The 25,816-nt window shown below is 35.8% G+C and overlaps 5 non-coding genes across 5 annotated transcripts; all 5 read left to right on the forward strand.

Moving 5' to 3' along the window:
- Nucleotides 1-332: 332 nt before the first annotated feature.
- Nucleotides 333-404, forward strand: Trnaq-uug (transfer RNA glutamine (anticodon UUG)). Its single transcript has one exon. It is a non-coding gene; the product is annotated as a tRNA-Gln (tRNA).
- A 6,804-nt stretch (nt 405-7,208) lies between these two features.
- Trnaq-cug (transfer RNA glutamine (anticodon CUG)) lies at nt 7,209-7,280 on the forward strand. The gene has a single exon. It is a non-coding gene; the product is annotated as a tRNA-Gln (tRNA).
- A 1,139-nt stretch (nt 7,281-8,419) lies between these two features.
- Nucleotides 8,420-8,491, forward strand: Trnaq-uug (transfer RNA glutamine (anticodon UUG)). The gene has a single exon. It is a non-coding gene; the product is annotated as a tRNA-Gln (tRNA).
- A 6,814-nt stretch (nt 8,492-15,305) lies between these two features.
- On the forward strand, nt 15,306-15,377 carry Trnaq-cug (transfer RNA glutamine (anticodon CUG)). The gene has a single exon. It is a non-coding gene; the product is annotated as a tRNA-Gln (tRNA).
- A 1,159-nt stretch (nt 15,378-16,536) lies between these two features.
- Nucleotides 16,537-16,608, forward strand: Trnaq-uug (transfer RNA glutamine (anticodon UUG)). The gene has a single exon. It is a non-coding gene; the product is annotated as a tRNA-Gln (tRNA).
- Nucleotides 16,609-25,816: the final 9,208 nt, after the last annotated feature.

Consider the following 25,816-nt stretch of genomic DNA (forward strand, 5'->3'; position numbering starts at 1 on the left):
AGGGTACTCACCGCTAAATTATTCCTCTGATTCACGTATATGATGGTGATAGGAAACGAATAAACCTGCGTTGGAAAGCGTTTCCCGCCAAATGTGTGTATATTTATTTTTACTTTTCCATTCAGCAGCCAGTGTGTGCGAACCCGTCACACACAGACATATTGCGATTTGCGCATGTCATTGCCATTGGATACTGGAATAGCTCTCTTCCTATTGAGTATTATCGCCTCGCTCCTATTACCTCATGCACATGTTTTAGCAAAACAGTAAAGAATACGCATATACTACAACCTACTAATAAGTTTTGAGAAGATGACCCGTTGTAACCGATAGGTTCCATGGTGTAATGGTTAGCACTCTGGACTTTGAATCCAGCAATCCGAGTTCAAATCTCGGTGGAACCTAGGATTTTTTTATTTTTATTCAAATACTTTTCTCAAAGTTTCATGTGGAACAGGAGGCGAATGTACAGAAGAAGAAGAAGCGACTTACAGCCCCTTGCTTACAACTCAGTAATTCGTACTTACAACTATATATTACCTAAATCCTCTTCAACAACATTACAATTTTTGCACTTAGAAATTTTGTAATTACGACTTTGTTTTCTTAATTTTTCACTTACCGTCAAAGGACAAAGATAACCTAGAAATTGAAAGCTTGCGTTGTCGGACCGCTCCAGTGGCCTAGTGGTTAGAGCGCCCGCCTTGGATGTGGGAGATCGTGGGTTTGATCCCCGGCCGAGTCATGCCAAAGACTTACAAAAATGGTACTAACAGCTACCTCGCTAGGCGCACAGCATTAAGAGGTTAGTTTTAGGACTGGTCGGCCTGGTGTCAGGATAATGTGTCTGTGTGGTACATCATGCTACATGTCTGCAGCATGATGCCCCAGTGCTAGACATCACTATAAACTGCCACATTGCAGGCATCGTAGCGATATGACTGAATTTATTTTAAAGCTACGTTAAAAATCTAAATCGGACACACACGTTGTCGGAAATATGGCAGGCATATATGGAGGTGGATTACCGAAATAATTATATGCGTGTATTTCCTAATCTTCCATGATGCATTATTGTAAATGGCTGCTTGCAAGTGCTACTTTCATAATTCTATCAATGTATATTGTATTTTCATTGATGCAAATTGTACGTGGCAGTTTGTAAGTGCTACTTTCCTTCTGCATTATTGTAAATGACTGCTTGCAAGTGCTACATTCATAATTCTAGTCAAGAATTTTCTAATTTTCATTGATGCAAGCTGTAAATGGTTGCTTGCAAGTTTTTCGATCAACTTTCCTTCTGCGTTATTGTATCTTGCGATTTGCCGACAACTGAATTGATTCCGTAATTTGTCGTATGACAAACGCAATGTCAGTTACTACAAACTTTGTATATTCTGTTTCTGAACTTTACAATTACATCATTCCAACTGCTGTTTTTATACCTATCTGGTCCTGCAACAATGTAAATACTAAGTTTTATCAGTATCGTCTTTGTCGTCCATCTCGTGTCTCTCTAAATTTCTAAATTTTTTCCTTTACGGCATTCATTTTATGTCGATAACTCTTTCACTCCCCTTTTTTGAGGTGTACATTACCAACACAGTTTTAATCGTCTCTAAAACCATATGCTTTCTCGAAGATCTAAGCGATTTATAGCACCTTACGAGAACAAAAACGCATACACTACAACAGGGTGGTCCATCTTTTTCAAACCCAGTTTTGACGCACTGAAGTATTTACCTTCAAAGTTTAAGAAATCTACTTCTTAGTGTCATCTCTCATTACTTGGAAACATTAGTTATTTTAGCAAAGTAAGGATCAGAAATGACAATGATATATTCCCTCGTAATCTTCTTAACGAGTATTCATCGGACGAACCCTGGTTGTAAGGATTGTATTGTACGTCACCCATTTTGACGCACCTCACAGACGTCTTTCTTTTCCTGTGATAATATTGTACATAAGTTCCCGCGAAAATAAAATAATTCAGATCAACATCAATAGCACATAAAAAAGTTTATAGGTAAAATGACATTAAAAACAATTAATCATTCCTTACAGGTGTTATTATTCTTATCATGATCTTCATTTTGGAACATATTTTGCCGCAAAAAAAACCCCCAAATAATCAAACTGTGGAAAATCATGTTCGTATCATGATAAAAGTATTTACTTGCGATTAGAAGTATTGGATTTAGTGTACAGTTGTTCCCAAATACTTAATTTGCATTGTTAATGTACGGAACCTTAACCTTTGAATGTATTTATATATATAAAAAACAAAAACAAAAAACAGCTTTAAAACTACTTTGCATCCATTAAAACATTTGTCTCTAAAACTGAAAATAATCAGAGACAAAAGATTTTACAGGAGATTTTACTTTTATTTTTTGTAATTCTTGCCATTATCAAACCAATTAAAATTAATAATTTGGTTCAAGAATTTTGCAAATATAAAGATATGACTCTTAGGATGTAATTATTCAGCTGCTCTTTGTCATATTAAAGATTTAAGAAAGAAGCTTTAAAGATATTTTGAAATATGAATGTTGCGGTCGATGAGTGTGTTTTGGGACAGTCTTCAGCAAGTATCAACAAAAGAATAAACTCTAATGATCTTGCTCGATAATTATACAGGGTAGAATTTTACAGATCGCTGTCTTTTTATTTGGTTTTGTTCTATTTAATCGCCTACATGTATCATGGGTAGTTGAGGTTGTTTTGGGACAGTCTTTTGCTGTCCTAGGGTAGTCATGGCATCTTTTATTTGGTGATAATTACCAATATGGGATACACTATATATTTTAAAAAACTCTCCTGATCTTACTCGATAATTATACAATCCAGGATTTTACTGATCACTGTCTTTTATAAGGTTTGATTCAATATAATGGTATACATGTATCCTGGGTAGGTGAGAGAGTTTTCGGACAGTCTTGAGCTAGCCCCATTACTTTCAGGGTGACAGATACAAAAATTAAACTACTGAATGTCTACTTCCTGCATACGTTCTTGGAAATAATCAAACATAAAATTTGCTGGACAGATTTGGGGAGGCAAACAAGTGTTAAAACATTGCCTAAACTTTTAGAACACGTTTTGCTTGAATATTCTTTAAAGGAATTGGCTATGAAAAGCTTGAGGACGCATACATTATGGTCAACAAGTGTTGCTTGCTTGACTTTGTGTTAGGTAAAGAACCGAGAGTCTACCATTTTTCTATTAGATGGCTTGTCAAATGGTCAAATGCAGGAATAGGTTGCAGATGTGCCTTAGATATCTTCTGATTGGGATTTCCTACCATTTGACAAGTGTAAGATGAGCTAAGGTACTTAAAAACATCACTTTAATTTTCAGCAAATAAAAACGATTCAGGATCTTGTGATAAGTCTTACTGACACCAAATGACCAGCTTAAGGGGTTTTATGGGCTATACTATGCATGTCCTGTCCATATGCCTTCGGAACAACACTTTCACCAGCAGGTGCATCGGTTGCCGCCATTTTCTCATAATGAACCCATTTTTCACAAAGTAATAAACTGGTACTTGTGTGGCTTTAATTTTTAAAACCGAGACTTGTATCTTCTCTGAGGAATACTACTTGGTGGCCTATAACTCACATTAAACTGACTTGCATACTTATAAAGTAGCTGTTACTTTCTGCTCAGATATCTTACAACTGCAGTCAGAAATTGGCTAGTGGTTTCTATTATTCTGTGAAGAAACTAACTTACTTGTGAATCTCTCTCTCTCTCTCTCCCTCTACCTCTCTTTGCTGAGTGATTAAGACATCTAAATTATGGAATATACCTTGTCCATTGTTCGAAGGCACAATTACATTAGGGAAAGAGGCCAAATGTAGAATTTCATCTCAGGTTCATAAATAAAATAGTTTTGTGAGGGTCAGTGTATCAGATATAACTAATTAGCAAATAAAATATAAACATTTTCATGGGTTTTTTGCTCATAGCAAGAGCAAGGAACTTTCTTTATTGCCCGCAAAATAAATTCTCCGAAAAGTGAGCATTTTTGTACAGTGTATATATTGAATACAGATCCAACTCAAGGGTTCTACGTATGAGAGCAGGGAAGACATCCGAAAAGCCATATGGACGTCATAGAAAAATCAAGAAAAAGCATCCAAACATCTATATGTCGCGTGGTGGATAGCTTATCAAAGGGTTAGAGGCCAGAATGGGTGTCCGGGGACCCATAGGTTATTGAATGAGACAAGAGACCTTTTCCGTACTACTAGTGGATTTCATAGAAGAAATATAAAAAACTATGTATAAGAGAATATTGTTTACAGATGATTAGTATGTATTACTGGGTGAAATTTGGAAACTACACTAAAGACTCACATGTCTCAGTTACATGTAACATTGTTTAGTTTTATCTAAATTCTAATAATGAACATGTATCTACACTTCTCAGATGTGAATCGATACCATTATCATAATCAATTAATTTAGAGCCACATTCAGCGTTTTCTTTGATGTTTCTTTTACAAAAGTTAATCAGAATGTACTTTATACCTTAAACAACAAAGATACTTCATTTGCCTTCTAAAAATTGAATAAGAATATTCCCAGTCGGGTTACAGTTCTTTTCATATTTAGTGTCAATATAATTACAACTCGTGACGTGTTCCCACTGCATAGTTACACTTCCTGTATACATAAGATAAGGCAACTATGTACACTGATAGATACAAGCCTGGGGCAATCTGATTAAATTCAAATCTCCTCTGTCTTAACGTGAAGATCTGAGAGCGACCGCTAAGAGGTCATATTCTACTAATTTTGGAATTAGCCAGTGGAAATGCAGCTTTCAGAAATTTTAAATTTCCAATCTTTCGGCCCACCACGACGATCTTTAGCACACCGCACAGTCTCCGAAACGCGAAGGTGTAAGACTTCATCTAGTTGGCTGGTAAAATTAGCGATTTTGCTAATAACATAAGTCATCAGAACATGGCCACTAAATGGCCGCTGTCAGAACTTGGCGTAGAACAGTGGAGACACTTTTTACAAGTGTCTTGTCGACACATGCTACAATGGTTCCATGGTGTAATGATTAGCACTCTGGACTTTGAATCCAGCGATCCGAGTTCAAATCTCGGTGGAACCTTGAATATTATTTTAAGTTCTTTCTTATTTACATTAATTTAAAGACTTTATTTTATTTTTGTAAATCCTAATGCGAAAGATGAGGTGGGTGTATGCAAATTGAAGCGAATATGATCCCTATGTGTGTCTATTTCGTCATACAACATAGTTTGAAAACCGGTTAGTTCAACAAAGTATGAATAAATTGTCACAATTGTTGAGTTACAAATTCAAAATAAAACAAGCTCGAAGCTAAAATGAAGTATGACAATTTCTTCATATTGTCGGAGGATCATCAGCTCTGTCTCTATGTAAGTGTCAGTTAATCGCTGTACATGGTTGTTTATTGATACATATATAGACCTTTCCATAGCCCTTGGATTTTTCAAAGAAATTTCCGTACGCCCTTGGATTTTTCATCGACCTCACCATACGTCATTGGATTTTTCAACGACCTTTCCATATTTCCTCGGATTTTTCAAGTCTTAGCAGTAATTTACAAAAAATGTTTAATTTTGTTCGCTGAAAATGTCTCCGAAACAACAAATAAACCCTGATCTATTCGGACTACCTCGACAGTTTCTACGAAGATAATGACTGTACGATTGACCTAGAGCTTACGAATGAAAAAGTAGTTAGATGCATTCGCAATTTTTCGGACAATCCTTCTTTCGCAAACAGGTGAGGTGATCCGACTGCATTTATCGGCATATATTCCAAGGTGTGATCAATAGGATTGACCTCGAAATTGAGAATTTAAAAGGCGCGGCCTGCTGGTTATCACGTGATCTTTTGCCATTACGGTACCGATATCGCCCAGCGCTCCATACTGTAAGGACAATGATATCGATATCAGATGCCGGTGGGCCGGATTGTTTTTCAATCTGAGGAGACTACAGCCGAAGACGAAGTTAAAGGAAATTATTGTTTTGGTTACCAAGAGGATACCATCACCGTGAATGGCAAAACCCACCTGGCAGTGGACAAGATCACCTGTCTTGGCAGTAGCAGTCGCGTGCAGTCCAAAGCGATGATGAGACAAATGCCAGAATTGCCAAAGCAAGAGTGGCCTGTGGCATCTCACGAGCAAATGTGTTCAGTCCACAGAACTCACGGTACTAATTCAGTTCCCATAGTAAACCTATGTAAACACCATGATATTTAAAATTCAACAACTTAAAGATTGTGAGTGCTCATAATCAAACCTACATTTATAAGTATAGATGAAACCTATATTTATCGGTGTAGATGAAATCTGGATGTCAGCTTTTGTGCAGATGAAAGGATATGAGCCGCGGCATTTTCTGGACCAGTATGTGTTTGAAACATGTGCTTTCAATTCCGCACCAAAGAGTCAGGTGCGAATTTTAGTAATGAGTGTTCCAAACTCAAGACGGTAAAAGGACTTAAATTCCATCAATAAAATAATGTCATTTTCAATGGGCTTCCTAAAGAAACTCATCTGGATATGATTTCAAGACAGAGTCCCAGACTCTGAGGTTTTCACGTAGACAGGAATATAGAAGAAATATCGCCTTGATGGTTACATATTTAGAACTTTAAAATCTCGGGAAAAACATACTATATCATTATTTATATATAGAGTATTGATCTGCCTAAATTTAGCCTGATAGTCATAAGTGAACTTTATAACTTGATTTTAAATTAGCCAGCATAATTTCATTTTATTTAATCACTTTAAGATATTTCAATGTATCTTACTAATTTAATATACATTCCACTCGAACGTAATAGTACTAATCTTTTAGGCATTTCACTTTTAATCTTCATATACACTTTTATTATTTTCATATATATATATATATATATATATATATATATATATATATATATATATATATATATATATATATATATATATATATATACATATTCATCTGTGTGTGTGTGTTTGTTTGTGTGTATTACATGAGTGTAACATTTTATCAATAAAGTAAGACGAAATCTCTGACAACATGAATGCACCTTATCGGTAATATAAATGAACACAAGGGAGTCCAACGGTAAGCTGATATAATACTGATATATTACTACCTCCTAACATGTTTTTGGAATATGACCCTGTGTCATCGATAGGTTCCATGGTGTAATGGTTAGCACTCTGGACTCTGAATCCAGCAATCCGAGTTCAAATCTCGGTGGAACCTAAGTTTATCTTTTTAATCCTAAAAATACCTTTTCTTACAGTTTTATGTCGAACAGAAGACAAATGTACAATAGTAGAAGCGAGTATGAAAGGATACATTGTATGTACCTATTTAACGACATACAGTATTGCTTGGAAATGGGTTAGTGCGAAATATGAATCTAGTTTCGCAATAGAGTTGCAACCTAGTGCTCCTTGCTGACAATTCAATAATTCGCACTTAAAAAGGGGAATCTCGCAAATTCTTTGCAACTACATTACGATTTGAAAACAAAGATATCTTGTAATTTCGACTTTGATTTATTAATTGCAATTAAAGAATTGCGCAACGGAAACTCATTTCCTTTATGTCTTGATATTGGCTGCGGACCGTTACCTCTTCTCACTTTTCTCCGCGAGGAGTCAATTACACTGCACTATATGTGTTTCATTATGAATATATGCATATATTAGTCGATATCAATTTTAAATAGCGAATCCCTTTTCTATAACGTGACCTCTACCATGACAACACTGATACTGACCAGCACTCGATACCTTAGAAACTGTATTCGTACACATTTATTATAAATGTCACTAATGTGCAAAGTGATAAGAGGTACACTTTACGATCACATTGTTGTTATACAAATACGATCTTTTTCTTTTATAGTTATTCTCTCTCTCACTCTCTCTCTCTCTCTCTCTCTCTCTCTCTCTCTCTCCCACTCTGTGTATTCCAATTTAATGCGTTATGGACACGGATTCAAAGCATAAACCTTCTTGATGGAAACATTTTATATTGCGGACACCAAAAGTTGGTGTCCACAGGGTACTCACCGCTAAATTATTCCTCTGATTCACGTATATGATGGTGATAGGAAACGAATAAACCTGCGTTGGAAAGCGTTTCCCGCCAAATGTGTGTATATTTATTTTTACTTTTCCATTCAGCAGCCAGTGTGTGCGAACCCGTCACACACAGACATATTGCGATTTGCGCATGTCATTGCCATTGGATACTGGAATAGCTCTCTTCCTATTGAGTATTATCGCCTCGCTCCTATTACCTCATGCACATGTTTTAGCAAAACAGTAAAGAATACGCATATACTACAACCTACTAATAAGTTTTGAGAAGATGACCCGTTGTAACCGATAGGTTCCATGGTGTAATGGTTAGCACTCTGGACTTTGAATCCAGCAATCCGAGTTCAAATCTCGGTGGAACCTAGGATTTTTTTATTTTTATTCAAATACTTTTCTCAAAGTTTCATGTGGAACAGGAGGCGAATGTACAGAAGAAGAAGAAGCGACTTACAGCCCCTTGCTTACAACTCAGTAATTCGTACTTACAACTATATATTACCTAAATCCTCTTCAACAACATTACAATTTTTGCACTTAGAAATTTTGTAATTACGACTTTGTTTTCTTAATTTTTCACTTACCGTCAAAGGACAAAGATAACCTAGAAATTGAAAGCTTGCGTTGTCGGACCGCTCCAGTGGCCTAGTGGTTAGAGCGCCCGCCTTGGATGTGGGAGATCGTGGGTTTGATCCCCGGCCGAGTCATGCCAAAGACTTACAAAAATGGTACTAACAGCTACCTCGCTAGGCGCACAGCATTAAGAGGTTAGTTTTAGGACTGGTCGGCCTGGTGTCAGGATAATGTGTCTGTGTGGTACATCATGCTACATGTCTGCAGCATGATGCCCCAGTGCTAGACATCACTATAAACTGCCACATTGCAGGCATCGTAGCGATATGACTGAATTTATTTTAAAGCTACGTTAAAAATCTAAATCGGACACACACGTTGTCGGAAATATGGCAGGCATATATGGAGGTGGATTACCGAAATAATTATATGCGTGTATTTCCTAATCTTCCATGATGCATTATTGTAAATGGCTGCTTGCAAGTGCTACTTTCATAATTCTATCAATGTATATTGTATTTTCATTGATGCAAATTGTACGTGGCAGTTTGTAAGTGCTACTTTCCTTCTGCATTATTGTAAATGACTGCTTGCAAGTGCTACATTCATAATTCTAGTCAAGAATTTTCTAATTTTCATTGATGCAAGCTGTAAATGGTTGCTTGCAAGTTTTTCGATCAACTTTCCTTCTGCGTTATTGTATCTTGCGATTTGCCGACAACTGAATTGATTCCGTAGTTTGTCGTATGACAAACGCAATGTCAGTTACTACAAACTTTGTATATTCTGTTTCTGAACTTTACAATTACATCATTCCAACTGCTGTTTTTATACCTATTTGGTCCTGCAACAATGTAAATACTAAGTTTTATCAGTATCGTCTTTGTCGTCCATCTCGTGTCTCTCTAAATTTCTAAATTTTTTCCTTTACGGCATTCATTTTATGTCGATAACTCTTTCACTCCCCTTTTTTGAGGTGTACATTACCAACACAGTTTTAATCGTCTCTAAAACCATATACTTTCTCGAAGATCTAAGCGATTTATAGCACCTTACGAGAACAAAAACGCATACACTACAACAGGGTGGTCCATCTTTTTCAAACCCAGTTTTGACGCACTGAAGTATTTACCTTCAAAGTTTAAGAAATCTACTTCTTAGTGTCATCTCTCATTACTTGGAAACATTAGTTATTTTAGCAAAGTAAGGATCAGAAATGACAATGATATATTCCCTCGTAATCTTCTTAACGAGTATTCATCGGACGAACCCTGGTTGTAAGGATTGTATTGTACGTCACCCATTTTGACGCACCTCACAGACGTCTTTCTTTTCCTGTGATAATATTGTACATAAGTTCCCGCGAAAATAAAATAATTCAGATCAACATCAATAGCACATAAAAAAGTTTATAGGTAAAATGACATTAAAAACAATTAATCATTCCTTACAGGTGTTATTATTCTTATCATGATCTTCATTTTGGAACATATTTTGCCGCAAAAAAAAACCCCAAATAATCAAACTGTGGAAAATCATGTTCGTATCATGATAAAAGTATTTACTTGCGATTAGAAGTATTGGATTTAGTGTACAGTTGTTCCCAAATACTTAATTTGCATTGTTAATGTACGGAACCTTAACCTTTGAATGTATTTATATATATAAAAAGCAAAAACAAAAACAGCTTTAAAACTACCTTGCATCCATTAAAACATTTGTCTCTAAAACTGAAAATAATCAGAGACAAAAGATTTTACAGGAGATTTTACTTTTATTTTTTGTAATTCTTGCCATTATCAAACCAATTAAAATTAATAATTTGGTTCAAGAATTTTGCAAATATAAAGATAGGACTCTTAGGATGTAATTATTCAGCTGCTCTTTGTCATATTAAAGATTTAAGAAAGAAGCTTTAAAGATATTTTGAAATATGAATGTTGCGGTCGATGAGTATGTTTTGGGACAGTCTTCAGCAAGTATCAACAAAAGAATAAACTCTAATGATCTTGCTCGATAATTATACAGGGTAGAATTTTACAGATCGCTGTCTTTTTATTTGGTTTTGTTCTATTTAATCGCCTACATGTATCATGGGTAGTTGAGGTTGTTTTGGGACAGTCTTTTGCTGTCCTAGGGTAGTCATGGCGTCTTTTATTTGGTGATAATTACCAATATGGGATACACTATATATTTTAAAAAACTCTCCTGATCTTACTCGATAATTATACAATCCAGGATTTTATTGATCATTGTCTTTTATAAGGTTTGATTCAATATAATGGTATACATGTATCCTGGGTAGGTGAGAGAGTTTTCGGACAGTCTTGAGCTAGCCCCATTACTTTCAGGGTGACAGATACAAAAATTAAACTATTGAATGTCTACTTCCTGCATACGTTGTTGGAAATAATCAAACATAAAATTTGCTGGACAGATTTGGGGAGGCAAACAAGTGTTAAAACATTGCCTAAACTTTTAGAACACGTTTTGCTTTAATATTCTTTAAAGGAATTGCCTATGAAAAGCTTGGGGACGCATACATTATGGTCAACAAGTGTTGCTTGCTTGACTTTGTGTTAGGTAAAGAACCGAGAGTCTACCATTTTTCTATTAGATGGCTTGTCAAATGGTCAAATGCAGGAATAGGTTGCAGATGTGCCTTAGATATCTTCTGATTGGGATTTCCTACCATTTGACAAGTGTAAGATGAGCTAAGGTACTTAAAAACATCACTTTAATTTTCAGCAAATAAAAACGATTCAGGATCTTGTGATAAGTCTTACTGACACCAAATGACCAGCTTAAGGGGTTTTATGGGCTATACTATGCATGTCCTGTCCATATGCCTTCGGAACAACACTTTCACCAGCAGGTGCATCGGTTGCCGCCATTTTCTCATAATGAACCCATTTTTCACAAAGTAATAAACTGGTACTTGTGTGGCTTTAATTTTTAAAACCGAGACTTGTATCTTCTCTGAGGAATACTACTTGGTGGCCTATAACTCACATTAAACTGACTTGCATACTTATAAAGTAGCTGTTACTTTCTGCTCAGATATCTTACAACTGCAGTCAGAAATTGGCTAGTGGTTTCTATTATTCTGTGAAGAAACTAACTTACTTGTGAATCTCTCTCTCTCTCTCTCTCTCTCCCTCTCTTTGCTGAGTGATTAAGACATTTAAATTATGGAATATACCTTGTCCATTGTTCGAAGGCACAATTACATTAGGGAAAGAGGCCAAATGTAGAATTTCATCTCAGGTTCATAAATAAAATAGTTTTGTGAGGGTCAATGTATCAGATATAACTAATTAGCAAATAAAATATAAACATTTTCATGGGTTTTTGCTCATAGCAAGAGCAAGGAATTTTCTTTATTGCCCGCAAAATAAATTCTCCGAAAAGTGAGCAATTTTGTACAGTGTATATATTGAATACAGATCCAACTCAAGGGTTCTACGTATGAGAGCAGGGAAGACATCCGAAAAGCCATATGGACGTCATAGAAAAATCAAGAAAAAGTATCCAAACATCTATATGTCGCGTGGTGGATAGCTTATCAAAGGGTTAGAGGCCATAATGGGTGTCCGGGGACCCATAGGTTATTGAATGAGACAAGAGACCTTTTCCGTACTACTAGTGGATTTCATAGAAGAAATATAAAAAACTATGTATAAGAGAATATTGTTTACAGATGATTAGTATGTATTACTGGGTGAAATTTGGAAACTACACTAAAGACTCACATGTCTCAGTTACATGTAACATTGTTTAATTTTATCTAAATTCTAATAATGAACATGTATCTACACTTCTCAGATGTGAATCGATACCATTATCATAATCAATTAATTTAGAGCCACATTCAGCGTTTTCTTTGATGTTTCTTTTACAAAAGTTAATCAGAATGTACTTTATACCTTAAACAACAAAGATACTTCATTTGCCTTCTAAAAATTGAATAAGAATATTCCCAGTCGGGTTACAGTTCTTTTCATATTTAGTGTCAATATAATTACAACTCGTGACGTGTTCCCACTGCATAGTTACACTTCCTGTATACATAAGATAAGGCAACTATGTACACTGATAGATACAAGCCTGGGGCAATCTGATTAAATTCAAATCTCCTCTGTCTTAACGTGAAGATCTGAGAGCGACCGCTAAGAGGTCATATTCTACTAATTTTGGAATTAGCCAGTGGAAATGCAGCTTTCAGAAATTTTAAATTTCCAATCTTTCGGCCCACCACGACGATCTTTAGCACACCGCACAGTCTCCGAAACGCGAAGGTGTAAGACTTCATCTAGTTGGCTGGTAAAATTAGCGATTTTGCTAATAACATAAGTCATCAGAACATGGCCACTAAATGGCCGCTGTCAGAACTTGGCGTAGAACAGTGGAGACACTTTTTACAAGTGTCTTGTCGACACATGCTACAATGGTTCCATGGTGTAATGATTAGCACTCTGGACTTTGAATCCAGCGATCCGAGTTCAAATCTCGGTGGAACCTTGAATATTATTTTAAGTTCTTTCTTATTTACATTAATTTAAAGACTTTATTTTATTTTTGTAAATCCTAATGCGAAAGATGAGGTGGGTGTATGCAAATTGAAGCGAATATGATCCCTATGTGTGTCTATTTCGTCATACAACATAGTTTGAAAACCGGTTAGTTCAACAAAGTATGAATAAATTGTTACAATTGTTGAGTTACAAATTCAAAATAAAACAAGCTCGAAGCTAAAATGAAGTATGACAATTTCTTCATATTGTCGGAGGATCATCAGCTCTGTCTCTATGTAAGTGTCAGTTAATCGCTGTACATGGTTGTTTATTGATACATATATAGACCTTTCCATAGCCCTTGGATTTTTCAAAGAAATTTCCGTACGCCCTTGGATTTTTCATCGACCTCACCATACGTCATTGGATTTTTCAACGACCTTTCCATATTTCCTCGGATTTTTCAAGTCTTCGCAGTAATTTACAAAAAATGTTTAATTTTGTTCGCTGAAAATGTCTCCGAAACAACAAATAAACCCTGATCTATTCGGACTACCTCGACAGTTTCTACGAAGATAATGACTGTACGATTGACCTAGAGCTTACGAATGAAAAAGTAGTTAGATGCATTCGCAATTTTTCGGACAATCCTTCTTTCGCAAACAGGTGAGGTGATCCGACTGCATTTATCGCCATATATTCCAAGGTGTGATCAATAGGATTGACCTCGAAATTGAGAATTTAAAAGGCGCGGCCTGCTGGTTATCACGTGATCTTTTGCCATTACGGTACCGATATCGCCCAGCGCTCCATACTGTAAGGACAATGATATCGATATCAGATGCCGGTGGGCCGGATTGTTTTTCAATCTGAGGAGACTACAGCCGAAGACGAAGTTAAAGGAAATTATTGTTTTGGTTACCAAGAGGATACCATCACCGTGAATGGCCAAACCCACCTGGCAGTGGACAAGATCACCTGTCTTGGCAGTAGCAGTCGCGTGCAGTCCAAAGCGATGATGAGACAAATGCCAGAATTGCCAAAGCAAGAGTGGCCTGTGGCATCTCACGAGCAAATGTGTTCAGTCCACAGAACTCACGGTACTAATTCAGTTCCCATAGTAAACCTATGTAAACACCATGATATTTAAAATTCAACAACTTAAAGATTGTGAGTGCTCATAATCAAACCTACATTTATAAGTATAGATGAAACCTATATTTATCGGTGTAGATGAAATCTGGATGTCAGCTTTTGTGCAGATGAAAGGATATGAGCCGCGGCATTTTCTGGACCAGTATGTGTTTGAAACATGTGCTTTCAATTCCGCACCAAAGAGTCAGGTGCGAATTTTAGTAATGAGTGTTCCAAACTCAAGACGGTAAAAGGACTTAAATTCCATCAATAAAATAATGTCATTTTCAATGGGCTTCCTAAAGAAACTCATCTGGATATGATTTCAAGACAGAGTCCCAGACTCTGAGGTTTTCACGTAGACAGGAATATAGAAGAAATATCGCCTTGATGGTTACATATTTAGAACTTTAAAATCTCGGGAAAAACATACTATATCATTATTTATATATAGAGTATTGATCTGCCTAAATTTAGCCTGATAGTCATAAGTGAACTTTATAACTTGATTTTAAATTAGCCAGCATAATTTCATTTTATTTAATCACTTTAAGATATTTCAATGTATCTTACTAATTTAATATACATTCCACTCGAACGTAATAGTACTAATCTTTTAGGCATTTCACTTTTAATCTTCATATACACTTTTATTATTTTCATATATATATATATATATATATATATATATATATATATATATATATATATATATATATATATATATATATATATATATATATATATATATACATATTCATCTGTGTGTGTGTGTTTGTTTGTGTGTATTACAGGAGTGTAACGTTTTATCAATAAAGTAAGACGAAATCTCTGACAACATGAATGCACCTTATCGGTAATATAAATGAACACAAGGGAGTCCAACGGTAAGCTGATATAATACTGATATATTACTACCTCCTAACATGTTTTTGGAATATGACCCTGTGTCATCGATAGGTTCCATGGTGTAATGGTTAGCACTCTGGACTCTGAATCCAGCAATCCGAGTTCAAATCTCGGTGGAACCTAAGTTTATCTTTTTAATCCTAAAAATACCTTTTCTTACAGTTTTATGTCGAACAGAAGACAAATGTACAAGAGTAGAAGCGAGTATGAAAGGATACATTGTATGTACCTATTTAACGACATACAGTATTGCTTGGAAATGGGTTAGTGCGAAATATGAATCTAGTTTCGCAATAGAGTTGCAACCTAGTGCTCCTTGCTGACAATTCAATAATTCGCACTTAAAAAGGGGAATCTCGCAAATTCTTTGCAACTACATTACGATTTGAAAACAAAGATATCTTGTAATTTCGACTTTGATTTATTAATTGCAATTAAAGAATTGCGCAACGGAAACACATTTCCTTTATGTCTTGATATTGGCTGCGGACCGTTACCTCTTCTCACTTTTCTCCGCGAGGAGTCAATTACACTGCACTATATGTGTTTCATTATGAATATATGCATATATTAGTCGATATCAATTTTAAATAGCGAATCCCTTTTCTATAACGTGACCTCTACCATGACAACACTGATACTGACCAGCACTCGATACCTTAGAAACTGTATTCGTACACATTTATTATAAATGTCACTAATGTGCAAAGTGATAAGAGGTACACTTTACGATCACATTGTTGTTATACAAATATGATCTTTTTCTTTTATAGTTATTCTCTCTCTCACTCTCTCTCTCTCTCTCTCTCTCTCTCTCTCTCTCTCTCTCTCTCTCTCTCTCTCTCCCACTCTGTGTATTCCAATTTAATGCGTTATGGACACGGATTCAAAGCATAAACCTTCTTGATGGAAACATTTTATATTGCGGACACCAAAAGTTGGTGTCCACAGGGTACTCACCGCTAAATTATTCCTCTGATTCACGTATATGATGGTGATAGGAAACGAATAAACCTGCGTTGGAAAGCGTTTCCCGCCAAATGTGTGTATATTTATTTTTACTTTTCCATTCAGCAGCCAGTGTGTGCGAACCCGTCACACACAGACATATTGCGATTTGCGCATGTCATTGCCATTGGATACTGGAATAGCTCTCTTCCTATTGAGTATTATCGCCTCGCTCCTATTACCTCATGCACATGTTTTAGCAAAACAGTAAAGAATACGCATATACTACAACCTACTAATAAGTTTTGAGAAGATGACCCGTTGTAACCGATAGGTTCCATGGTGTAATGGTTAGCACTCTGGACTTTGAATCCAGCAATCCGAGTTCAAATCTCGGTGGAACCTAGGTTTTTTTAATTTTTATTCAAATACTTTTCTCAAAGTTTCATGTGGAACAGGAGGCGAATGTACAGAAGAAGAAGAAGCGACTTACAGCCCCTTACTTACAACTCAGTAATTCGTACTTACAACTATATATTACCTAAATCCTCTTCAACAACATTACAATTTTTGCACTTAGAAATTTTGTAATTACGACTTTGTTTTCTTAATTTTTCACTTACCGTCAAAGGACAAAGATAACCTAGAAATTGAAAGCTTGCGTTGTCGGACCGCTCCAGTGGCCTAGTGGTTAGAGCGCCCGCCTCGGATTTGGGAGATCGTGGGTTTGATCCCCGGCCGAGTCATGCCAAAGACTTACAAAAATGGTACTAACAGCTACCTCGCTAGGCGCACAGCATTAAGAGGTTAGTTTTAGGACTGGTCGGCCTGGTGTCAGGATAATGTGTCTGTGTGGTACATCATGCTACATGTCTGCAGCATGATGCCCCAGTGCTAGACATCACTATAAACTGCCACATTGCAGGCATCGTAGCGATATGACTGAATTTATTTTAAAGCTACGTTAAAAATCTAAATCGGACACACACGTTGTCGGAAATATGGCAGGCATATATGGAGGTGGATTACCGAAATAATTATATGCGTGTATTTCCTAATCTTCCATGATGCATTATTGTAAATGGCTGCTTGCAAGTGCTACTTTCATAATTCTATCAATGTATATTGTATTTTCATTGATGCAAATTGTACGTGGCAGTTTGTAAGTGCTACTTTCCTTCTGCATTATTGTAAATGACTGCTTGCAAGTGCTACATTCATAATTCTAGTCAAGAATTTTCTAATTTTCATTGATGCAAGCTGTAAATGGTTGCTTGCAAGTTTTTCGATCAACTTTCCTTCTGCGTTATTGTATCTTGCGATTTGCCGACAACTGAATTGATTCCGTAGTTTGTCGTATGACAAACGCAATGTCAGTTACTACAAACTTTGTATATTCTGTTTCTGAACTTTACAATTACATCATTCCAACTGCTGTTTTCATACAGATTTGGTCCTGCAACAATGTAAATACTAAGTTTTATCAGTATCGTCTTTGTCGTCCATCTCGTGTCTCTCTAAATTTCTAAATTTTTTCCTTTACGGCATTCATTTTATGTCGATAACTCTTTCACTCCCCTTTTTTGAGGTGTACATTACCAACACAGTTTTAATCGTCTCTAAAACCATATGCTTTCTCGAAGATCTATGCGATTTATAGCACCTTACGAGAACAAAAACGCATACACTACAACAGGGTGGTCCATCTTTTTCAACCCCAGTTTTGACGCACTGAAGTATTTACCTTCAAAGTTTAAGAAATCTACTTCTTAGTGTCATCTCTCATTACTTGGAAACATTAGTTATTTTAGCAAAGTAAGGATCAGAAATGACAATGATATATTCCCTCGTAATCTTCTTAACGAGTATTCATCGGACGAACCCTGGTTGTAAGGATTGTATTGTACGTCACCCATTTTGACGCACCTCACAGACGTCTTTCTTTTCCTGTGATAATATTGTACATAAGCTCCCGCGAAAATAAAATAATTCAGATCAACATCAATAGCACATAAAAAAGTTTATAGGTAAAATGACATTAAAAACAATTAATCATTCCTTACAGGTGTTATTATTCTTATCATGATCTTCATTTTGGAACATATTTTGTCGCAAAAAAAACCCCAAATAATCAAACTGTGGAAAATCATGTTCGTATCATGATAAAAGTATTTACTTGCGATTAGAAGTATTGGATTTAGTGTACAGTTGTTCCCAAATACTTAATTTGTATTGTTAATGTACGGAACCTTAACCTTTGAATGTATTTATATATATAAAAAACAAAAACAAAAAACAGCTTTAAAACTACTTTGCATCCATTAAAACATTTGTCTCTAAAACTGAAAATAATCAGAGACAAAAGATTTTACAGGAGATTTTACTTTCATTTTTTGTAATTCTTGCCATTATCAAACCAATTAAAATTAATAATTTGGTTCAAGAATTTTGCAAATATAAAGATATGACTCTTAGGATGTAATTATTCAGCTGCTCTTTGTCATATTAAAGATTTAAGAAAGAAGCTTTAAAGATATTTTGAAATATGAATGTTGCGGTCGATGAGTGTGTTTTGGGACAGTCTTCAGCAAGTATCAACAAAAGAATAAACTCTAATGATCTTGCTCGATAATTATACAGGGTAGAATTTTACAGATCGCTGTCTTTTTATTTGGTTTTGTTCTATTTAATCGCCTACATGTATCATGGGTAGTTGAGGTTGTTTTGGGACAGTCTTTTGCTGTCCTAGGGTAGTCATGGCGTCTTTTATTTGGTGATAATTACCAATATGGGATACACTATATATTTTAAAAAACTCTCCTGATCTTACTCGATAATTATACAATCCAGGATTTTACTGATCACTGTCTTTTATAAGGTTTGATTCAATATAATGGTATACATGTATCCTGGGTAGGTGAGAGAGTTTTCGGACAGTCTTGAGCTAGCCCCATTACTTTCAGGGTGACAGATACAAAAATTAAACTATTGAATGTCTACTTCCTGCATACGTTGTTGGAAATAATCAAACATAAAATTTGCTGGACAGATTTGGGGAGGCAAACAAGTGTTAAAACATTGCCTAAACTTTTAGAACACGTTTTGCTTTAATATTCTTTAAAGGAATTGCCTATGAAAAGCTTGGGGACGCATACATTATGGTCAACAAGTGTTGCTTGCTTGACTTTGTGTTAGGTAAAGAACCGAGAGTCTACCATTTTTCTATTAGATGGCTTGTCAAATGGTCAAATGCAGGAATAGGTTGCAGATGTGCCTTAGATATCTTCTGATTGGGATTTCCTACCATTTGACAAGTGTAAGATGAGCTAAGGTACTTAAAAACATCACTTTAATTTTCAGCAAATAAAAACGATTCAGGATCTTGTGATAAGTCTTACTGACACCAAATGACCAGCTTAAGGGGTTTTATGGGCTATACTATGCATGTCCTGTCCATATGCCTTCGGAACAACACTTTCACCAGCAGGTGCATCGGTTGCCGCCATTTTCTCATAATGAACCCATTTTTCACAAAGTAATAAACTGGTACTTGTGTGGCTTTAATTTTTAAAACCGAGAATTGTATCTTCTCTGAGGAATACTACTTGGTGGCCTATAACTCACATTAAACTGACTTGCATACTTATAAAGTAGCTGTTACTTTCTGCTCAGATATCTTACAACTGCAGTCAGAAATTGGCTAGTGGTTTCTATTATTCTGTGAAGAAACTAACTTACTTGTGAATCTCTCTCTCTCTCTCTCTCTCTCTCTCTCTCTCCCTCTCTTTGCTGAGTGATTAAGACATTTAAATTATGGAATATACCTTGTCCATTGTTCGAAGGCACAATTACATTAGGGAAAGAGGCCAAATGTAGAATTTCATCTCAGGTTCATAAATAAAATAGTTTTGTGAGGGTCAATGTATCAGATATAACTAATTAGCAAATAAAATATAAACATTTTCATGGGTTTTTGCTCAGAGCAAGAGCAAGGAACTTTCTTTATTGCCCGCAAAATAAATTCTCCGAAAAGTCAGCATTTTTGTACAGTGTATATATTGAATACAGATCCAACTCAAGGGTTCTACGTATGAGAGCAGGGAAGACATCCGAAAAGCCATATGGACGTCATAGAAAAATCAAGAAAAAGTATCCAAACATCTATATGTCGCGTGGTGGATAGCTTATCAAAGGGTTAGAGGCCAGAATGGGTGTCCGGGGACCCATAGGTTATTGAATGAGACAAGAGACCCTTTTCCGTACTACTAGTGGATTTCATAGAAGAAATATAAAAAACTATGTATAAGAGAATATTGTTTACAGATGATTAGTATGTATTACTGGGTGAAATTTGGAAACTGCACTAAAGACTCACATCTCTCAGTTACATGTAACATTGTTTAATTTTATCTAAATTCTAATAATGAACATGTATCTACACTTCTCAGATGTGAATCGATACCATTATCATAATCAATTAATTTAGAGCCACATTCAGCGTTTTCTTTGATGTTTCTTTTACAAAAGTTAATCAGAATGTACTTTATACCTTAAACAACAAAGATACTTCATTTGCCTTCTAAAAATTGAATAAGAATATTCCCAGTCGGGTTACAGTTCTTTTCATATTTAGTGTCAATATAATTACAACTCGTGACGTGTTCCCACTGCATAGTTACACTTCCTGTATACATAAGATAAGGCAACTATGTACACTGATAGATACAAGCCTGGGGCAATCTGATTAAATTCAAATCTCCTCTGTCTTAACGTGAAGATCTGAGAGCGACCGCTAAGAGGTCATATTCTACTAATTTTGGAATTAGCCAATGGAAATGCAGCTTTCAGAAATTTTAAATTTCCAATCTTTCGGCCCACCACGACGATCTTTAGCACACCGCACAGTCTCCGAAACGCGAAGGTGTAAGACTTCATCTGGTTGGCTGGTAAAATTAGCGATTTTGCTAATAACATAAGTCATCAGAACATGGCCACTAAATGGCCGCTGTCAGAACTTGGCGTAGAACAGTGGAGACACTTGTTACAAGTGTCTTGTCGACACATGCTACAATGGTTCCATGGTGTAATGGTTAGCACTCTGGACTTTGAATCCAGCGATCCGAGTTCAAATCTCGGTGGAAACTTGAATATTATTTTAAGTTCTTTCTTATTTACATTAATTTAAAGACTTTATTTTATTTTTGTAAATCCTAATGCGAAAGATGAGGTGGGTGTATGCAAATTGAAGCGAATATGATCCCTATGTGTGTCTATTTCGTCATACAACATAGTTTGAAAACCGGTTAGTTCAACAAAGTATGAATAAATTGTCACAATTGTTGAGTTACAAATTCAAAATAAAACAAGCTCGAAGCTAAAATGAAGTATGACAATTTCTTCATATTGTCGGAGGATCATCAGCTCTGTCTCTATGTAAGCGTCAGTTAATCGCTGTACATGGTTGTTTATTGATACATATATAGACCTTTCCATAGCCCTTGGATTTTTCAATGAAATTTCCGTACGCCCTTGGATTTTTCATCGACCTCACCATACGTCATTGGATTTTTCAACGACCTTTCCATATTTCCTCGGATTTTTCAAGTCTTAGCAGTAATTTACAAAAAATGTTTAATTTTGTTCGCTGAAAATGTCTCCGAAACAACAAATAAACCCTGATCTATTCAGACTACCTCGACAGTTTCTACGAAGATAATGACTGTACGATTGACCTAGAGCTTACGAATGAAAAAGTAGTTAGATGCATTCGCAATTTTTCAGACAATCCTTCTTTCGCAAACAGGTGAGGTGATCCGACTGCAGTTATCGGCATATATTCCAAGGTGTGATCAATAGGATTGACCTCGAAATTGAGAATTTAAAAGGCGCGGCCTGCTGGTTATCACGTGATCTTTTGCCATTACGGTACCGATATCGCCCAGCGCTCCATACTGTAAGGACAATGATATCGATATCAGATGCCGGTGCGCCGGATTGTTCTTCAATCTGAGGAGACTACAGCCGAAGACGAAGTTAAAGGAAATTATTGTTTTGGTCACCAAGAGGATACCATCACCGTGAACGGCCAAACCCACCTGGCAGTGGACAAGATCACCTGTCTTGGCAGTAGCAGTCGCGTGCAGTCCAAAGCGATGATGAGACAAATGCCAGAATTGCCAAAGCAAGAGTGGCCTGTGGCATCTCACGAGCAAATGTGTTCAGTCCACAGAACTCACGGTACTAATTCAGTTCCCATAGTAAACCTATGTAAACACCATGATATTTAAAATTCAACAACTTAAAGATTGTGAGTGCTCATAATCAAACCTACATTTATAAGTATAGATGAAACCTATATTTATCGGTATAGATGAAATCTGGATGTCAGCTTTTGTGCAGATGAAAGGATATGAGCCGCGGCATTTTCTGGACCAGTATGTGTTTGAAACATGTGCTTTCAATTCTGCACCAAAGAGTCAGGTGCGAATTTTAGTAATGAGTGTTCCAAACTCAAGACGGTAAAAGGACTTAAATTCCATCAATAAAATAATGTCATTTTCAATGGGCTTCCTAAAGAAACTCATCTGGATATGATTTCAAGACAGAGTCCCAGACTCTGAGGTTTTCACGTAGACAGGAATATAGAAGAAATATCGCCTTGATGGTTAAATGATGACATATTTAGAACTTTAAAATCTCGGGGAAAACATACTATATCATTATTTATATATAGAGTATTGATCTGCCTAAATTTAGCCTGATAGTCATAAGTGAACTTTATAACTTGATTTTAAATTAGCCAGCATAATTTCATTTTATTTAATCACTTTAAGATATTTCAATGTATCTTACTAATTTAATATACATTCCACTCGAACGTAATAGTACTAATCTTTTAGGCATTTCACTTTTAATCTTCATATACACTTTTATTATTTTCATATATATATATATATATATATATATATTAATCTGTGTGTGTGTGTTTGTTTGTGTGTATTACAGGAGTGTAACGTTTTATTAATAAAGTAAGACGAAATCTCTGACAACATGAATGCACCCTATCGGTAATATAAATGAACACAAGGGAGTCCAACGGTAAGCTGATATAATACTGATATATTACTACCTCCTAACATGTTTTTGGAATATGACCCTGCGTCATCGATAGGTTCCATGGTGTAATGGTTAGCACTCTGGACTCTAGAGAAGGAAAACACGTTTGATGATCGCTCCGTGATTTTTCCAGTTTTTTTCCTTTAATAGACATTTTTGCTGTTTTAATTTGTTACAGGTACGTTGATAAGATTTGTGTGATCGCATTCATATATAAGTGAGATATATTTTGAGTGTGTGGATAACTTTATCCACCACACAATATATTATTTTCTGTGACAATGAATACAAAGCCTGGTCGTGCTGCACGTGCAGCACAAGGAGCTGACTCACACTCTAATGACACCAGTGGAATAGCTAACAATAAGAATGGCATGTCGAGTAACATTGATAGACAGACAGGAGCTTCTCGTCGTTTTGGGAAAGAATGTACCGTGGTGATTGATGTAAAGGATGTGAAGAAAATAAAGGCAAGTGATATTGTTAGAAGTGTAGAAGAATTAACCGGAGATATGTCGGTCTATGCAGTTGTGCCCAAAGGTGCAAATTTGTATGAGGTCACACTACCGAGCAAGGAAGTAGCATATAATACCTTGTGTGGAATTGATATTGGAAGTGAACACTTTGATTGTACTCTATTATATTCAGACACTATTATAGTGTCAATTCTTCATTTACCAGCATACATCAACGATGATGATATAAGTATGAAGCTCGGTGAATACGGAGTAGAACTTCTTTCTCCCATTCAACGCAGATATTATCCTGGAACTAGTGTGGCTGATGGGACTCGTTATGTCAAATGTAAATTTCCACAGCAGGTAAAATCCTTGCCTTACAGTCTGAAATTTCAGACTGTTAATGGTCAACAATACTTTAGAGTATTACATGATAATCAAGTTAAGGTATGTTCTAGATGTCTAGATCCGGGACATGTTATAAAAGACTGCCCTGATTTTGTATGCTACAAGTGTGGGGAGCAAGGCCATGTAGCAAAAAATTGCACAAGGCAAAGATGTGATAGTTGTGGAAGTTTTCCTCTTATGTGTACATGCAGGATATGCGACAAATGCCACAAAGAGGCGCAAACATGTATGTGTTACAGAGAGGCCATTGCAGGCATTCATTCGCAAGTTGATGATGATACGAGGGAAGACATATTGGAGTTACCGAGTGACGAAGATGATAAAGAAGAAATTGAGAATGCAAAAAAAGATAATGAGAGTGGAGAAAGTGGGGAAGAAAAAGAAAGAAGTGGAGTTGATATGACCAATGTAGAAATAGAGGAAGTAAACAACAATCATACAATTGGAGATGGATCGGGGACAGATTCAGATGATGACAGGAAGATGGCTGCAGACGTTGTTGAAAGATCAAACGAATCACGTACATGTCAAGAAAACGGTACTAATATCGAAAATTTCAAAGTAGTACAAAGGAGAAGGAGAAGGTTTAATCCAGTACCTAACATGAAATTGAATAACATGCGACGAACACCTATTAAGAAATGATCAAACACTCAACATTTTTTAATACTTTCAATACACTCATCATAATCATGGCTTTAAATATTGTATCTCTAAATGTAAATGGCTTGCGTAATTTGAATAAACTAAAGTCTGTTTTAGAAATATTTAAAGAGAAAAGAGGCCATATTTTATTATTGCAAGAAACCTTTTGGGATGATGAGTTTGTTGAAAGTGTTAGAGAAAATGAGATTTGGAATGGTGACATATTTTATAGTAATGCAGACAATAGGAGGGCAGGTGTTGCTGTTTTAGTAGTGAGAGAATTGAGAAATCAGGTGACACAAGAAATTATTGAAAAGGGTAGGATTTTACATCTTAAAATAGCTATTGATGATAAAGTGATTGATTTAATCAATATTTATGCTCCAAATGTTGTGAAGGAAAGGTTTAACTTTTTCATGAAGCTAAATACATATTTACATAACAGTACTAGTGATAGCACTATCCTGGCTGGTGATTTTAATACAACTTTAGCAGGTATTGATCGACATAACAAAGCCTTACATATTGATGATGTAGCAGTGCGTGAACTTTATAAAATTATTCATGATAGGAATATTACCGATTTATGGAGATCACGAAATCCTAGTACTCGTAGTTTCTCCAGAAAACAAGTTGTACTAGGCGAAATGAAGCAGAGTAGAATAGATTATTTTTTGATTTCCTCAAAATTGCATTCCAATGTGCAAAATATTTATTATGCAGATACATCCTTTAGTGATCATTCTTTTGTATACCTTAAACTAAATACCTGCAAAGTGGAAACAGGGCCCGGATTATGGATTCTAAATAACAATGTTCTTTTTGAGGAGAAATATGTACAAAGAGTGAAATCAATTCTTACCGAGGGAAAAACTGACGAAATGTATTTCAGTGAACCACTCATTTGGTGGGATAATGTAAAATACAAAATTAAAAAATTTTCCCAAGTATACTGTACAAGAAGAAATAAGGAAAGATTACAAGAA

The sequence above is a fragment of the Sinohyriopsis cumingii genome, chromosome 17, assembly GCF_028554795.1.
Source record: "Sinohyriopsis cumingii isolate HCF-2022 chromosome 17, ASM2855479v2, whole genome shotgun sequence".
In the NCBI taxonomy this organism is placed as follows: Eukaryota; Metazoa; Mollusca; class Bivalvia; order Unionida; family Unionidae; genus Sinohyriopsis; species Sinohyriopsis cumingii.